Source organism: Drosophila innubila, chromosome X, assembly GCF_004354385.1.
Source record: "Drosophila innubila isolate TH190305 chromosome X, UK_Dinn_1.0, whole genome shotgun sequence".
Classification (NCBI taxonomy): Eukaryota; Metazoa; Arthropoda; class Insecta; order Diptera; family Drosophilidae; genus Drosophila; species Drosophila innubila.
In genome coordinates, this window is record NC_047626.1 from 16,776,805 (window position 1) to 16,789,894 (window position 13,090).

The following is a 13,090-nucleotide window of genomic DNA, read 5'->3' on the forward strand; positions in this document are numbered from 1 at the left end:
AACCTACCGAAAACTAACCAAGAACCCATATATTTTTGGTTGGTTTTAGCTTGGTATACATTTTTGGAAGACCCCAGAATATATTTTATTTTTGAATATTATTTCTAAGAATTAGTCGTCAATTTTTCTAGTCTTCCTTACTAAGTCAATTGGTTCACAGCTCTGCTCTAGATTATTTCAACTATCTGTATTTCAAACATGTATTTAGTTAATATCGAGAATTACTTTTTGATTTTCAGCATAAATATTGTGGTTAGGTTCTTCACGAAACATGTAAGGCTGAATTCCAGAGGAAACTTGTTCAACGATCTCCAAACCATTGGTTGGATTTTCTACTTTATTTTTTGTGTATTTTCTGTTGTGTTTGTCTAGTTGAGTGGCAGCTGCACAGCTGGGAGTGGTGTAAAAACCCGCTGCTGTTTAGCTGTACATCATTTTGTGGTTCATTTAAGGCCAAGTGGGAGGAACCTCTTGCCACTCGCTCTCTTCCTCACAACATCCGCCATTTTGTTGGAAGCAACGCAACGGGCGAGCGATTCCCAACAGAATGCAGAATCAAGCGAGCTCTCCCGCTGCGTTCAATCGCCCCTCGCTTATTGGTGGGTTTATCTTTGTCTTTATCTATGGTTTTGGGCTATCGAAGTTGCCTTTTGCACTGGAATTCACGTCACATTTCCGCATCTTTTAAAAGGGAAATTGCTGCATACACACACAAACACAGTCACGCACACGCACACCCACCCAGCCAGACGCATATGCTATGTGCAACTTGATTTTAGAACTTAGTTTGCTTGCTTCGTTGGCTCACAACAGTTTCGCTTCTAGTCAGCATACCCTCTAAATAACTTATCAGTTGCGGATATGCTATGACTATGACTGACAATTCATTCTAGAATCTATCAAGTTGTTTCGAGCTCATAATCTAACTGGCAATGTCTCTAAATTTTGTTCGTTTTCTGGATTTTGTTTTTGTTTTTTTTGTTTTGTAAGTTTTCTTTTACTAAACCTTCAGTTGATATTGAAATTTCGATAGATACTCATTAGAAATGGATTTTATAAAGTTGATATTGCAACTGTTAAGAGTGGATAGCCTCAATTTTATGGCAACACTTGGAATTGCTTGGATCCTGCACTTTGGAGGCTTTATTTGGAATCCATTGACCAGCCATACGCCGGATCTGAGCTCGGGAATGTTTATCTGTGGCGTATTGATGCTGTTAATGCAGCCATTGGGTCGGCAGCATGTCCAAAGTTTTTGGCGTTCCGTTTGGCCAAATTCGTTGAAGATGTCCCTATCGCTGATGTTGCTGCAACATGTGGCACTTATCTGCATCTGGGATAACTGCAGTTGGTTCCTCAATTGTACACTCATTCACTGGGCACCCAATTGTCGCCTGCTGTTGGCCTTTACGCTGCTCTGCTATTCGATTTACCGCTGGCTCAGTCGAAAAAGAGCCGAATTCCTCATACCAATACCAAATGCTCCTGAGATTTTGTGTCCCTACTGCTTCGCCTTAAATGCTGATCGGGAACTGTAAATCTAATTGATCTAGTGAATCAAGCTAAGTGAACATTTAAACAATCTACTTAGCTAATTTTGTTTAATTTATGATTACTCTATAATTGATCACTGCATAATCGGCTATATTTTCTATTAATGTTGTAATTTTTAGTGTATTTAGAAATAAATTTGACTTGAGATAAAGCCCAAATAAAGTATACAGTAAAATAATAAAAATTTATAATGCATTCTATTTGAGGAATTACCAACTTATTTTTTTTTAATCGAAAAATCATTGAATTTCGATTGATTGAATTTTCTTTCATTTAATTTTCGCGTGATTTGAAATAGAAACGAATATCTTAAAAAAGTTAGTTACTTTAATTAACATATTTTATATTATTATATTATTTAAAACATCAAGGAAACATATAAACCAATTCAACAAATAAAAATTGTATTGAAGACTTAATATTTTTGTTTTGCGAACCGAAAGTTTGGATAGAATTCAGTATATTGTTTCAGCGAGACCTATATCTCATTTACAGGGTATTTTAAGGCTGTACATCTTCGTTATTAAAGTCTGGTGTGTTAACTGGTTTCTTGTTTTTATGTGGCTGCTGCTGCGTTCCTGCATGGCGAATTGATTTTTCATGTAAGCGCATTAAGCAGCGCGCTGCACAATTTGTATGAGCTTATACCTAAGTGTGTGTGCGTGTGTGTGTGTTAGTGTGAGTAGGTCTGCGTCTGCCAGTAAGTCAATCTCGTGTCAGTTATTGCAGCATCATAAAGAGTTGTACGCACATCATAAGAGCAACTGAGGGCAAAAACCCATTTCAGGTTACACGAAAAGTCGCTTTATTTTTTGACCCAACCTGCTGTGTGTGTATGTCCATTAATTGAATTGCCCAAAATATGATCAGACACATTTCTTTAACTCTACAGCATTTTTGCCATGTTTATCAGTGTTAACAGTTTTTTATTGTTCTTTTTTTTTTTTTTTTGATGTTGGGAATTTCTTTTCTTTTTCTGTTAGCCTTTTGCAGGAACAATGTCGCTGCAGGATATTGTGCGTTAAAATCTGTCAACAGAAATTCAATTACATTTTGTGCGATGTCCAGCAAAGAACCCCAAGCTCCCACATTCCACATTCCACATTCCACTTGCCCCTTTCCCATTTCCGTTATCCTTTAGCTGTCCTTTTTGCTAGTTCGACTTGTCGCTGTCATCAGCTTACAACTGTTACAACCAACACGACTGTCTTATAACGCTTTTCATTTTTTTTCTTTCTGTTTTCCCCGTTTTGTCGCTTTCTTTGTCGTCTCCTTGTGCTGCATCTCTTTTAACTGCTGCCGCAACCGCAAGAGCCGCTAACAAGAATTGAGCCATTGATTCGGCTGCATTCTTGGAGCACGTTCCGGCATCTCTTCGATGAGCCAACTGAGGCATAAGCTGCCAATGAATGTGGCGCGTGTGGCCAAGTAAAAGCGGAGTCCAAGTGGATTCTGATTCAACTGACTGGTTACAGAAAGCTGATGGGGTATATTAGATGAGCACAGCGTTTGGTAACAATCTCGGTTTTCTTATAAGTATTTAAAAAAAAACACATACACTTTTTTTGTTCCTTATCTGTTTGGAATTAAATTTCACACTTCTAACGCGACTGTTTAGAATTTATTATTATTGGTTAAATGTTGAATAAATATAGGAATAAATCTGAAATAAGTGAGAAATTAGAAAACATCATATTTAATGTGTCTCTTTGCTTTCATCAAGATTATCTCTCAAATAATTGGTAAAAGAAAAACAAAATTGATATGCATATTTATAGGGTATTTATTCGTACATTATTATCTACTGCGCCCCAATCTAGATTCGAGAAGTATTTTTTGATTCCTAGAGTGGGCAGGTAATCAGTATCAGTTAAATCCGATCGAAAGTATCTTAAAAAAAGTCCGCTTATTGGCAACAATAATGTATAAATTATGAGAATTGCAGGCTATTTAAAAAACTATCCTGCCTTAAAAGGGACTTTAATTTTTTACAGTTTGCAGTTGGTGTTATAAGTACATCTTAGCCTTGAAAAGTATGCAACAGCATTTGTGAGAATCGTTTAGACATAAGCTCAGAACCGAATTAAGTATATTTTGGGGTAAGAAACACACAGATGAACGTTCGACCTTCAGGTGCGCTTACTTCCACTAATAGAGCTGTGTATTCTGCACACTGCACGTCACCCTCAAATGCAATTTTAACGTGGGGGATTTGTGCTAGGGATTTGGATTTGGATTTGGTTATGAAAAATGACGTCGCAACCTTTTGTCCGACAGGAAGTGCATAAAAAATGCTTTTGACTTTGCACAAGCGTTTCTTAGCTTTGTTCTCAGTTTAATATCATTTATTCCAGGAATAGAAGTCTAAATTTGAACCAATGCTCGAGAATATTAATATTGATTGAATGGCTAAATAGATAGAGAGATGGCATTTCGTGCAAAAGCAGTGAACAAATCTGTCAACATTCCAAGACGAGTTATGCGGAATGTCATTCCGTTCTCTCTTCCTTTCCTTTCCATTCCTTTGCTTTCCTTTCTTTCTCTCGTCAGCGCGCAACAGGCGCTGAGGCATTTATTCATTCGTTCATTGATTCATGAATGCTTTTATTCATCTAATTTGAATAGCTGCTTTTTAATAAGCTCATTGCTGGACTTATTGCAAATCGTTTAGTTTATTATTTGTAAGATATTACAGATTTTGACGTCATCTATGTGTTTTCTTAACCTTTCATTGTGCCTCAATTGTTAGCTGAGTAAGAATCTCAAGAGCTTGATTGCTTTTCGGTGCATCCTTGTGCATTATTCTTAAACGCAGCTTTTCAATAAGCAGATTTTCTTCAACTACGAGTACTACTAAAAGATATTTTTAATTCACACAGCACTCAATTTAGGATTGTCTTGTTTAACATACACCTCTGGTTCTCTTTTTTGTGTTCCCTCTGATGCTACAAATAAAACCTGTCATCATTTGCTTTTCTTTTTTAGCACTTATATTTTTGTGCCTCAAACTTTAATTTTTCTTCTTGATATTAGATCAGGTTAATTGTTCCTTTTTAAAAGTTATTTCTAACTGAACTTTTCAATTGCTTTATTCAGCTTCCATTCAGTTTCCAAAAATAAGAAAGTAGTTGAGTTTTTCACCCGCACAACTCGACGAGGTGTTAAGGGCAAAAGTTAATCTTCTATTGGCCGGACATAGTTAACACTGATTGGAAATCGATAAAAGACACGAATGAGCACAAAATGCAATGAGAAAAGTTGAATTAATATTTGAATACGGGCTGCTTCACATCCAAATGAAAGGTGTTCCGGCAAAAGTAAATAGTTGATTTGAATTAAGGCATAAAGTTGAGTTTTGTTCATGCTTTCGACTCTTTTTTTATGTCGCTTACCTTTGGCTTTTCGCTTCTCCCTCTCTCTCTCTTTCTCTTTCAATCTCTATGTATAAATGAGTGCGCATTTGGTCAGAATCCATCGTTGTCTTAAAATAGCAAATTGAGGCAATGAAAGCAAAAGTTTTTAATCAGTTATGTAAATTTGTTTCCCCAAACTTTTTACCGGTCTGTGTCAAAGTTAAATTTTGCTGTTGCTTTTGTCGCCTTTCACTTAGCTAGCAAAATATTAAATTGGCTTTTATTTTATGAATTTATATAAATATATATATGTGTATATATATATATATGAAAAGTTACTTCCACTTGACATTTGCAGAAGGCCTGCAAAATGACAATCCAAATGATTTATTTTCAATGTATATATTTATCAAGGGACAAATAATATTGACATTATATTTTTTATTAAAATAAGATTTTTAATCAAAAACGTGAATTCATTTTGTGTGCATTCCCATTGCCTGCGGACAACTTGAACAAATATTTGCATTAATCACTTATAGCGAGAATTTTCTGTATTCTGTTAAGTGGTTTACAATAAAAATTTAATTAAAACTTCTCTGTTAACGTTACGTTATATTATAAATAAATCCGATAACATAAATTTCGATCACAAAATAAATTAACAATAAAATAACCTAATGTTATGCCATGTTTTTGAGCTAACCATCTGTTATGTTAATAAATATGTTTGTCTGCACTTTATAAGATGCCCATAAGACATGTATAAATATAAAAAGAGCTTCAAAAGCAGTTAAAGTGATTTAATTAATAAACGTATGAATACCAAATAATTTTTGTTTTCTCAAATAAAACTTATCTAAAATTAAAAAAAATAGTTTTTATCCAATAACAATTTAATATTTTATAATTTTAAATTAAACAATAGGCGGAAAATAAAAGTCGTGGGGTATTTAAGAAGTATTTTAATTGATCCAGCATTTGCTGAAAGGATTGGTATCCAGAAAATACCAATAAAATTAATAACTATTAGAGAAGATGCTGTTAGCCTTCCGTGTAATTTTTTATATTACTTACTATTCGCACGTTTTTTTAACATAACTTTTGTTAACCTGATCTAGTGCTAAAAATACTGAAAGAGGTAAAAGTTTTGTTTTAAAAAGTGTTGAGTTATCATCATCACTTAAAGCACATTAACAGGGGGAGCATAACAGCAGCGACTGAAGTCAAGTTCTAACTTTAGGGCGAGATTTGTAAATCTTAAACTTAAGTCCTCGGCAATATTATCCATCACTCAACAGAGCTGAAAGGTTATTTAAATCGCCACGCGTTTCCGCTTGACTGAATGCTTACCTACGCGCTTCATCCACATGCCCCCATCCACAAGCCCATTTCCATGAGCATTTTCATGTGCTCATTTCTCTCTCTCTCTCTCTCTCTCGCTCTTATTTTCCTTTCGATTGTCTGTGATTTTCCTGGAGATGCTTGTGGCAGTTCCTACGCTAAAAGTTGCTTGGGCGACGAATGACCCTCACAATTGTGATATCATCTGGCAGAGCCGCAACTTGCTTGAGTATCTGCTTTGGTAGTGGAACTGTATCTGTATCTATGCTGTGTATCTGTATCTGTATCTGTACTTGTGTCTCCCTGTGGCTGGTACTGCAACTGGCTTGCTGTCAGTTTGTCTGCTGCTCCTTTCGCAATCTGCATGACATTTGCGGTATATACACACACAGACACACACACAGTCACACCTATTGGGGCAGCCATTAATTGTGTGTCCCGGACAGGCATTGTGAGTGACTAGGACCAGGCAGGTAAGCAGCTGCGATAACTCAACGACATTTCATTAGACCATTAACTGTCAACTGCATGGGCCATGCGACATGACTCTCACTCTCATTCTCACTCTCTTCCTCTTTCTCTCTCACTCTTACACTCTGCATTTCTCTCAATCTCCCTTTCTCTGTATGTGTTTGCTTTTGTTGTTGGTTTTTCGTTTACTTCCGTTGCTTTCCCTTTTTTGGGGATATGTTTTCTGTTGTGTCTGAACAAATTGGCCAGAAAACATTATTTATGGTTGACCTTTTGCAAATTTTAAATTGCTTGAGTTGCTTGTCAAAAATGAGATGAAGGAAATGGATGTGATCCAAGTTATATGACAATATTCATGATGATCCCCTGAATTATCTTCAGATCTAGTTTTTATCGATTTCATAAATGTTGTAAAACAACTGATAACGGTTTCGATTAATTCAATCTTTTTACAAGTTTATCCAGTGAGCTTAGAAAAAGGGCGGGTTTCAAAATATATTATTTATTTTATTTAGATAATGAAAAAATCAAATAAATTCAAAATTCAAGATTCTTTTCCAACTCATAATTTGTTTTATGAATATTCTTAGTTTTGAGACAAAAATTTGTGTTTTTAGTCCTTTCTTTATATGGGTGTATTAACTTTACCTTGTGATAAATTTTTCAGTTACTGCTTATCTACAATAAGGTATTTGCAAATTTAATAAAGTTTCTGATTGAGTTTATAGCTGTTTTCTATCAAATATAGTATCTATGTTTCATCTATAATTTATTTTATATTAACGTCGACATTCATCTGTGTTAAGTGTTGCGAAACGTTTTTGCGCACCATCAAAAAATCAACAAATAATTGTTGTTAGCCAATTCACATTTTGCGGTATACCACTGGAATTGGTTCAATAAGAAAATACATAACTAGTGACTGGTATTCAAACAATAACCGGTTTTATACTCGTATTCAACTTTCAACGCCACACACACACATACTCATTTGGACACACGCAATTTGTTCACATCTACATATAGGACTCTGTGTATGCGTGTGTGTGTGTGTGTGTGTGTAGTTGTAACAATGTTGTAACTGGTAACTGTCAAATTGGTTGATAGAGCAGCAGAACAGCAAACTCACTCAGAGAATGGACCGGAAAATGGAAGTTGGTTGTGGACCAGAAACACACACGAACATATACTTTTATACATATGTACGTGTATATATGTAAACACGCACACACACTGAGAGTGAGAGTAAAGGAGCTAGAGGCTGTCAAACAAATAGTTTGCGTTTTGTTTACTTGGCCTGCCTTTTGACCAAGAAGCTGCCCTTTAACCTCCCACTGCATCTGTGTGAGTGTGTGTGGGAATGTGTGGGTATGTGTGGGTATGTGTGTGTGTGATTGTTTGTGACTTTTGATTAGGCCGAATGTTTGCATGGCGGTCAAAATGTCCGATCCAGCGTCCTAGGCAAATACATTTTGACCTGACTGTGTGACTGAACGTCTGCTGTCGTCTACTTTCAGGCGCGCATTGCGGTTCCTTTGTGGCCCAATTGCACGTGCTGAGGGCCGAAAGGTCAGGAAGGTGGCCGTAACTGTCAACCTTATTAGTTTGTTCTCGTACCTTTCTTGTGGCTGTTATATCGTGCAAATTCAGTTTTAAGAGACTATAAGTGTTGAGTAATTTTACAAAATATAAGTCAGTTCTAGTACCTATATATGTGTGATCGAGCTAAGTAACTTTAAAGCTAAATGTTAATAATTCGAATAGATTATTTTTAAGATGTAGGATTAATCAATCTTAAGAATTTATTATTCGAGTGTTGGTCAAAGACTTTTTTTTTCATATTATTAATTATTCTTATGCAACTATAATATTAAAAATCTTCAAGCTGAATCCATATCCTAACAATTGATTTAATTAATCTGTTACATTATGATTATAAAAATTTAAAGCTACTACCATAACGAATGTAACATTTTTGATTTCAATCAAAAAAACCTAAAATACTTATATAAATTGAGTGAATGCTATTGAATTAGATTTCAAACCTTTGCAGCATTGTCGAAGGCAAATAGAGTCAGCCTTAGGAGACCTTAATTATTATAGATGTTGTTAATTTTTTAGATCTAATAGCAGCTGTTGGGAGACTATTAAAACAAGTGTTTAAGTTAATCATTTTTAGGAACTAAGCAAATCTAGAGTTTAGCAAGGTTAAAGATAAAAAAACTTTGTTGGTAAATGTTGACAGATTAAAAAATTTTTTATTTAATTTATATTTAAAAGTTCAGTCTGTATTCTTAATAAAGAACATTCGACTCAAGTAACTATCAGAGCTCCTTCCGAGTGGATGTGTGTGTGTTTTGTTGTGTGGTCAATATTTGGTATGTGTGTGCGTGTGTGTGGGTGTGTGTGTGTGTATGCTTTTATCTGCTTGCGAATATTGTCTTTATTTGCAGGTAGCGGCTCAATTTCTTCTTCGTCCACACAAAAATGTCAACTGTTATTTTTATTCTTATGGGTTTTTGTTTGTGTTCTTTTGCTCCTTATAGTTGTTGTTGTTGTTGTTGTTTATCTTGCGGACATTTCATTTGACTCACAGCTATCATCATTTGTTTTGCCACGTTGACACGTTGACCACGTGTCACATACATATACCTTCAAGGGAGTGAGTGTGTGTGCATGAATGTGTGTGTCTAATGTTTATTTGTGCACATCGTACCTGCCATCTCTGTCAATGTGTCCAGGCATCCCCATAGGACCCGCTCTTTTGTCATTTTGATTAATTCTCGTTTTATTTAATTGAAAGTTTAGTTGACGATTTACTTGGATTATCGCAAATGCATTTATTTATTAAAAGGTTTGCTTCGAGAACCCAAAAAGCAGCCGTAAATTCCTTTAAATATCTTCAAATACCGTCAAATTAAGTGAGAGCTTAACATAAAGTAGCTTGGCATTCTGAGAATCGCATAGGTGGGCGTTGTTGAGTATTTCAAATATCTATACTTTGGCAATATGTATTGGTTACCACGGATAATAAATAAGTTTTAAGGAAATTCGCTGGAATGGTTGAGTTTGTGAATAATTGTAAATTGCAAATGACAGAAACTATAATAACAAAAAAAATAAAATAAATAAAATTGATGTCTGGAAAATAAACATTGACCTGCAATTTAATGAGAATTTTCATGGGCTCAATTAAATAATATAATCATTGTTATTTGATCTGATGACATTTTCGGTCTTGAACTTTATGATTACAATATGTTAATTTATAATTATTCAAGTGAAATCAGATGCCGATGCCAATAATATGCAATTACAATTTAGATTTATGCATTATCTATTAATTTACATATATTCATTTATATGTTTGCTGAGAATTTTGTAATGCAAAAAGTCAATTTAAAATCAGTTTTTTTTTCAAGAAGCTTAAAACTATTTAAATTTATCAAATGTCATTTAAAGAACTCTTCTGCGTAACAAATCTATAATTGTTATTTTAAAGTTTTTTAAGAATAATCTATGCAATCTCAGCAAGATTAACAATATAACGATTTTGTTAATTTACTCACAAAAGATTATAAGTATTGGAAAAAAAAAATAATCATTATTTTTGAACAACAAGATTAAACTCATGGAAGATTCACAACTTTAAATAATAAAAAATGTAATTTAAAAATATGTATAATTTTCCTGAGCTTAACAACAAATCACATATGCATTTCACAACACGAATTTAGAGTTTGTGAAACTGGACAAGTTGTGAAAAGGGCTCAATCTCTCTCTCTTTCTCTCACTGAGATAAAATGTGAAAGTCGCTTACTTTGCGAGAAACGCCATCTAGCGGCGACAGCTGTTATAGGGATGTATGCGTTTCCTCAACTGTTAATTGCAATTGTTGCTATTGCTGTTGTTGATGTCGTTTTTGTTGGTGTTAATTAGCTGTGCTCAGGTATTTCTGCTGCGATTCACACACGAGTTGCGATTTGTGAGCTGTGAATTGGAGCCACACACCCACACACACACACATACACACACGCATACACACTGACACACTCATGCACACACTTTCATAGATGTACTCGGATATAAGTGTGCGTGGGTGTATTGACAATCGTCCTTACCATCATCATCATCATCATCATCGTTGTTGTCCTCGTCGTTGACGCTTGTTTACCGGTCTTATTTATAGATTGTCAGGGATTGTGCCCAGAGAGTCCTTTCAGTGCGTGGGTTAGAGCTGGAAGCTCGTAATTTCCATATTAAACCCACATGAGGGTCACAAATACCAAAAAGGTGGCGAGAAGAAGAAAAACTAAAACTAATGCGCTGCCATAGGTGGAAAATGGAAAATGTGAAAATGTGAAAATGTGAAAATGTGTGGCTGACAACTGCAAACAAGTAAATGGTTCTCTCACCGTCTCTCTCATTCGCCTTCACTCGCTCTAACTAAGCTCTTGGACAAACAAACTGACACAGGAGACGAAACTGCAGATGGAGGATAAAGAATGAAAGACTGAAAGACCGAAAGACTGAAAGAAAGACAGAAAGAAGTGTAAGAAAAGCTGAGCGGAGCGTTGAGAGCAGCGAGCAGACAGGACTTTTGATTTATCACCTTAATAAGCGCAAAGAATCCTGTGGGTAACATTATTTACAACTAGCATGAATGATGTATGATATCAGCTCCCCGGACCCTCTATTCCCCCCCTTATGCCCCCTAACTATCGAACAGGTGAGATAGCTGCCCCTGAGCAAACAAAGGCAACAGTTACCCTAATATATATATATATATATATATATATATATATATATATATATATATATATATATATATATATATATATATATATATATATATATGTACGTGTATATGTATACAAACTTACATACAATTTCAATGGCATCATCAGCAGCACATTATTGACATGAAATAGAAATTAAAAACTCCCCCATACATTCACACACACGTACACACACACACACAGAGAGAGCGGAAAATCTGAAAATCAGTTGCTTAAGTAAGTTCGCTTTGGTGGCGTCCGTTTGCCATCTCCGTGTCCTGTGTCCTCACATCCTGCTGCCTGTTTATTTTAAACGGTTCGTTGGCTTTGCTTCTAACCGCTTTCTCTCACTCTCTTACGCACTCTTCATCTCTTTATCAGTGTCTCGGCTTGTTTGCGCTTAGTTTGATTGAACACCAATGCTAATGTGTATGTGTGTGTGTGTGTGAGGGTGTGTGTGTGACATGTACGCAATGTCAAAGCATCAAACAACACGATTGCTCGTCGGTTAAATCATACGCCAGAATTTACTAGACTCAATTTTTGTCGCCTTACTTCTAACGCGGCTTTTATTTTTCGTGATTAATTATAAGAATGGATTCTTCTTCTGAAATTTGATTTTGTTATAATACTTTTTTTGAAATATTTTGTTATTCTATAGTCACTTTATTGACTGTCTGTGCTTTTATATTCTTAATTCATCATAATAAATTAAAGGTTTTTTTTTGTTATTCTGAAAAGTAAGTAATTTAAATAGTGTAATTTATCGAAGCTGGTTTCATGTAAAATGAGTATTTGATTGAATGTGATTACAAAATACATCCAATAGAATATTTAAATAAGTATAAAATGAGAAAATAAGAAAATAGCAAATAGTAATTAACGAAAAGTAAATACGGCCTTTTAGATATTAAATGAACATAAATATTTATAATTTTATGACCTGATTTTTCATAGCCCATTTAATTAATATCTTTATTAGTTTTTGAATATGATGGATAATAATAAAAAAGTCTCGCGCTTAAAATTATTAAGTTAAATGTATCTTTTGTGATACATTTATCAATCCTAATATTATTGAAAACTTTAAAATTTAAATTTAAAATTGTACTTAGTGAAGTGAAAAAGTCTTTTCTCAAATATTTGTAGATTCTAAGTTTTCAGTGGCTGACAGCTTATTTGACCTATTAAATTTTTGAATATGTTTGGATTTTATTGCATTATTTAAATAAAATATAGTACATATAAAATATAAAATAACAATTTTTTGCTTAACGTTAAACATTAAACAGCAAAGGTGCTATTAAATTGTATGCATATCTTACTGCCAAAAAAAATGAAATTAAAATTGTAAAACATAAAATGTTGGAATATGTGAGAGTAGTTGGTCAAATAAGCTAAGAGCCACTGTATATAAGTCTCATTGGCCAGCTGTGATGATGTTGTGCCAGATTTATTCAAGTGCCTCACATATTCACATATTCACATACTCGTAACTGTGTTTACAACTGCCATAAAAGTGCCCAAAATGCTAACACGTTGAATACATTTAATTGGTTGCAGATTAGCTGTGACCAAGAGAGGTGGACT